This window comes from Chaetura pelagica, unplaced genomic scaffold, assembly GCF_000747805.2.
Source record: "Chaetura pelagica isolate M959 unplaced genomic scaffold, ChaPel_1.0 scaffold436, whole genome shotgun sequence".
NCBI classification, from domain to species: domain Eukaryota; kingdom Metazoa; phylum Chordata; class Aves; order Apodiformes; family Apodidae; genus Chaetura; species Chaetura pelagica.
The window spans coordinates 3,466,402-3,472,645 of NW_009953651.1; the positions used below are offsets into that span (position 1 = coordinate 3,466,402).

General features: G+C 35.5%; 1 protein-coding gene across 1 annotated transcript in view; it reads right to left on the minus strand.

The window, feature by feature from the left end:
• LCOR (ligand dependent nuclear receptor corepressor) overlaps window positions 1-398 on the minus strand; it is a 21,584-nt gene extending 21,186 nt beyond the window's left edge. The window contains exon 1 of the mRNA XM_010000071.1: window positions 370-398. The gene's annotated coding sequence lies outside the window, so the exon portion shown is untranslated. The remainder of the gene's footprint in view (window positions 1-369) is intronic.
• Window positions 399-6,244: the final 5,846 nt, after the last annotated feature.

Here is a 6,244-nt window from a genome sequence, read left to right on the forward strand (position 1 = left end):
CATACTGCAGATAAGCCCAGTGTATGACTGTAGTAAATAAGCACAAGGCAAAGTCTGGCTCCCTTGGGAAGGATTATATGATCCCAAGACCTCTTACAAAGAACTCAAAAACAACCCCAAACAAACAAAAAACAACAAAAAGAAAAAGCCACTGCACAGAAAACTGCAGTACATATTACAAAGAAAAAGTTGCAGAGAAGAAACAGGTCTCTTGATTAACTTGTATTATTTTAATTCAGAAAGCTTTTTTCCAAAGGAGGGGAAAGGGGCAAGAGGATGCAGATTTTCTGTTATGTTAACAAGGAGCAGCAAACTCCCTCCCTTTGTCCCTCCCCTACAACTACTAGCTTCACACATCTGCATTGTTACCTTCACTTTTTCTCTTCTCAGGCAGCAGAAAAGACAATTTTCATCAAAAGACCAATCAGAAACACCTTCAGGCTCACAGTCTGTAAATCAGAGGAATAGCAAATTACTTCATATTCATAAATGATGACATAACTGGAGCCAAAAGAGAAATACCAGATTAAATACCTGTTTCACAACATTCTTGCCTGCATTCTGAGGATGCAGGCATCATTTTGGCCATTTTTCTAAATCCCCACATTACCAAACTGTATACATTTTATCTGTGCACAACAAATCTGTTTTTCCAAGCACTGCCAAATACACTCCCAGCTACATAAAGATGAACGCACACTCATTAGTAATTTTAGCCAATATGAAACTAACTGTGAGCACTGCCTGGGGGAGGGGGAAAAAAGCACAGATCACCACGGTAACACACATTTTCTAGAGGCAGAGCTGGGGCTGCTTCTGTCATTAGAAATGCAGAACAAGATACAAACATAGAGATTGAATACCTTTAAACAAACTGAGATCTTTTAATAATCCAGGTCCAAACAGGCCTTCTAGAATACTTTCAAACCCTAAAAGCAAATAAAAGAATTGTTAGCTTTCTAGATCAAGTACGTCACTGCAAGAATATTCACAATAGCAGTTCTATATTTATCTGTTCCAAGAACAGAGCTCAACGTGTTTTCTCTAAGTATTACAAGATGCATGGGTCAAATGTGATGACTGAACTACTGACAAATCATAGCATCTAGACTCCACCAACTCCTGTACTTTCGTAAATAGCTAGGTTATAAACAAAGAACATTACGACATTGAAATAAACCATTTTGAAAAGAAAATAGGAAGATGTAGGTTCTACAACGTGACCAGGTAATTTCTGTTCAGTAAAAACCTCTCTTAAGTGTCCAAAAGGAAATAAGGGACATTTTCCTAATTAAAAAAATATATATTCTTCCACCTGAGTGGCATTCAGTTACTCTTCTGAATTTCAGCAAACGTCAGAATCAGTGTTTCCTGAAGAGTTAGAGGTTTGAAGAGGGAAAATTTGAAGGAAAGGGATTCAGCAGTGCCATGCCACTAAGGAACCAAATTCCAAGCCCAGATCCATATCTAAGATACACAGTCCGATTTACATCAATGCCGTTATTTATGCCTCACTTAAAATAAATCTAACCAATTTTATTTCATTCCAAAAGAGGAAAAACCTTTACCAAAATCACTGCCATTATATGGAAATGTTAAATCAATATTAAACTAAACCCCTGCTGGCAGTAAAATCTACAGAGCTATTAACTACCCAATACTGTGACAAGACAGGTTAGCAGAGTGAATACAGAAAGTAAAAAAACTACTTTTAAGGGGACAGACAAATTCCACCTGCTTATAAAAATGTATTCCAAATATGACCATAAAACTCAAACCTACAATTTAATGTAGTTTTTTCCCCCATTAATACTTTTGTTTTGTAGCTCTAATAACACTTTGCATGTAAGCAGAAGCAGTTTCTCTTACTTGCCTGAATCATTAAGAGGCAGAAGAAGAAATGAAAAAAAAAAAAATTACGACACAAAACCATGGCTTTAAATTTAGAAAAAATTGCGTGGGTAAATTTGGGACAGATAAACTACCTGAAATAACCATTTTAAGAAATGAGTCAAAATCTAAATGATCACATGCTATGAAAGCAATCGCTGATTACATTGCAAAAGAACAATAATTCTACAATAACTCTGATTTCACACAAATCTAATATCGAAGTTATATTTTGGTCAGTGATCTTCAAAGGAAAGGACAAGTAGCAACACACCCCTCTGGGTGTCATCAAGAGTGGGAGTGCACTAACAGTTATCAAATGTAGGACCCTACAAAGCTGCAGCCTGCAACACAACTTAGATGGCCAAAGCATTGCTGGGGTGCAACACCATCCTTGATTTAATGCCTATCAGAGGCTGATATTAAAATCTAATCTCAGAAAGGACTGAGTGGAGAACAACAAAAACAACAAAAAATAAATAAATAAAAGGTGAGTGACAGTGAAATAACAGTCAAGATATAGAGAAATAGGGGAAAGATCAGAAAACAAGGTGGAAGAGAAGAAACTGGAAAAACACCCCATTGAACAGCACCTTGTCAGGCAGAGAAGTAGCACTGCCTCCAAAAAAAGCCAATTCAGGCTTCAGGAAGTGGCAGGAACAGTGGGAAAGGGCCGACCAACCTGACCTAGAAGAAAAATACGAGAATCAGGGTGTTGACCCTTAGGCTTATAACGTTGACTCTTCTGTGGGTAGTGACCCCTCAGAATTTGTATCTAAAATGAAACCTTAAGAAAAACAGCTAACAAACCTCTATCTTTTTATTTAAACACTGTATTATATATAAATACATAAAAATCAAAATCAGAAGAGCTCAGAAATTTTACTCAAACTCACCACTCTTAAAATAGTAACTGCCAATGACTCATGCCCCATGGTTTGCCATGCATGCAATTGCACACTGAAGTCCCTGCCAAGTTTTACAGCTTGGATATTGTACAATCATAGTTTGCTAGCCCACTGTTCTCAGTGATGCTAATGCCACTCGGCTTTTATTAATATTAAATATTGGATTTAGCAGTTGCATAGCAACAGCAGAACATCTTATGTGCAATGCTTGACATTAAAAAAGGCAAATAAGGGAAGTATGAATGTATTCAAAAACTATATTAAAGACCGGCAAAACTGCCATGAAGCTGAACCCTATTTACCCCCCAAATACAGAGTGCAATGCAGTAAAGACAGCATAAGCCCTGTGATGTAGTATTCAGTCTTTCAGGACTCCAAAAGAGCAACTGTGTACAGTTAATCATGCATATAATACATTAAAAACAAAATCTTGAAAAAGGAGCTGCCTACTTTTTATAGTATTTTTTCTCTCCATTGTCACTGCTCTTAGAAGCTTGAAAAGAACATTTCTTTTCCCAACGATTGTCCTTTTCCATTTGGCAGATGATATTTACCTGCATTTCAAATGGAACAGAAATTAACATGGCTGCCTCTGCTAAATTCTAGTTTCTATATTTTCATCATCTATATTTCAGTGTCTGACAGTTCACAGCAGCTGAAGAGCAGGGCCAGTGGAAAAGTTGCAGTAATAACGGGATTATAAGGGAGAAAAAGGGACAAAGATCCCAGTATTTTAGAGCTTTGTCTTAGACATGGTCCTCACAATTAAAGCAGCCATACTTTTAACCCTTATAATGTTACTGGTGACCTACACAAGGAAAAATGTCTTTTGGGTGTTAGAGAAAGAATTTAGAAAAAACTGTTTTCATGTTTTAATAAGTACAACATTTACAAAGTGTAAAACTTTTCTCTATCTCAACAGGCTCTCCAGCCAGTGAACAAGTAGCAAAAAATAAAACAAAACAAAAAAACAGGAGACAAAACAAACCCAGAAAGAACAAAGAAAACCCTTTTGTATTGAAGCATGGGTGAAAAAACTTTTTAAATGCAGAGACTGTTACTCACTTGGTATTATTTCTCAACTGTTAGCTCTAAAAGTAAAGTAATAATTAAGAAACATTATTCTCTAAAACGTCTTCTGACAAAAATCAATTATGAATGTGCCCTTTTATTTTCCTAAGAGTAACAAGCACAGAAATTAAAACTAAAAAGAAGAGTTAGTTGACTATGCAGTTTTCAGCATGGTCAAATTTCACTAGTTTTCTCTTTGCACCTAAGCAGTTTTATTTTAACCTTTTCTTGAATTTTCATTCTCAACTTCTGTAACCAAATATTTTAAGTCCTAAATTTAAACCACAATTATGGTTTGTTGGTTAACAGTTTAACTTCAAGCTTTTGTAAAATAAAATTAACTAAAAATCTAGTTAGATCCTCATATTAGCTTTTGCCCTAAAACTGAGAGCACTTGTAATGATTAAGTAGCTACCAGGCTCCTTGAGATAACACACTACTAAATAAGCAGAGAGGTCCAAGAGAGGACTTTACTGGCTGATCTCTAGCAATGTGGATTAGCCAAAGACACATTCTCCTCTTTTAAAAAACAGCAATGCAAGATCTTCAGAAGCACAGAGGGATGCACTTCTGAACTGCCATTGACACAGCACCCAGCATTTCAAACAATGCTTTTCTTCTCTGCAACAGCACAGCTCAAACATACCTTTTAATACTCACTACATAATTCAGTCCTACATACATATCTAGTCAAAGCAGTAAAGCTTGTGCCACTAAGTAGAAGTAAAATAATTCTGAGGTAGTAAAGAAAGGCTACAAACCCATCTTTACAATTTCATAAATTGTTAAAGAACTCAAAAAATAAAAAATAAAAGTAAAAAATCAACATAGCAAGAGATAGGAAGGCGAAAAATAAAATCCAACATACATAGTTATCAACTCTTCTGACCTAATCTGTGAATATCAACTTAATCTGTGAATATCAATTTGTAAGCTAGATCTCAGTAGACAAAATAAGTACTAGACAGGGCAGTAGCTTAGTAGACATTGTAGGCTAGTTGCAATAGAAAATAAGACAACTGATTATTCAGCATTTATTTATAAAAAACAATCAGAATAATACATAGCAATTTGCTCTTTAGAAGAACATCTTCAAAAAGCTGGAAATTGAGTAAAATCAATTCAGACAATAGTTGTCTACACAATTTGTTTAAATTTATAAACAACACCAAGGGGAAAAAACCTCGTCTACTAAAAAACAAACAAACAAACAAACACAAAAACAAAACGAAAAACCCAACAAAACCCAAAACCACAATGTGACAGTGAAAGCACAAAGAGGAGACAAAATGTTGGAAGAGGAGCATGGGGATTCAAAGCAGAGAATATAAATAAAAATTCTTAAATGTTGCAGAGGTCAGAGCAGATATACACACAGCTTTGAAGCAAGTACCTACACATATTACCAAAAAAATTCTATATCAATATGGTAGTGTATTAGCAAGCATTCAACAGAATGGCATATGATTGTTCAGCAAAATCCATCAAAGTGATGGTGTTTAACATTTGTAAATTAACAGTCTCAAAAGTTGTTTGAGTTTTTTTGTTGCTGCTTTTTTTTTAGTTACTCAAAGAATGTTTTCAGCAGTGTTTAATTACAGAAAGTCTTGGAATATTGAGAGAGTTCTGATGGGCTGGAAAAAAAAAATCATCACTTTGAAATGTCAAAACATTAAACAGATGAGTACTAGGGTCTCAACTTCATAAAGGTTTTTGAAAACAAGAAACAGCTCAGAGGACTACTGAAGAATTAACAGAAAAATAGTGTCAATCAATACGGGCTTAAAAAATTATCTTACTTAATTTGACTTAAAAGAAACCAAAAATTTGACTAATAGTAGCAGGATTAATAAAATATTTTTAGATTTATGTAATATTGTTGGGCTGGCCCAACACATTTTTACTAAAACCAGCTGCAAAAACAAACAAAAATCAGCCAGACACATATAAAACAGGTTAAAAATGGATTAAGCAGCAGCTCCTGAAATGTTATGTCAATGGGAAACCACTGCTAGTGAGGTCCATCAGGTACTGGTTATTGGCCCTATGCCATTTAACATTTTAGTCGGTGACTTGGAAGAAAGCAGTCACTAAATTTGTAGGCGATACAAAGACAGAAAGAACAGCAAATAACAAAAGGCCCAGGTCACAGAGGCTGCTTACCAAAGCAAATGCAATTGAACACTACTCCGAAAGGGGGGCGGAGGGGAATGGAGAAAGCTACAAAACACACATCTAGGAACAGGAAAAACAGCTTCTCAAACACATACCCAGATCCAGCAGCTGAAATTGGAAGCTGATCAAATTCAGACAGACATAAGACACTCTTAATTTTACAAAAAGAAAAGACTTGCACACCAGGACTAGATCAACGC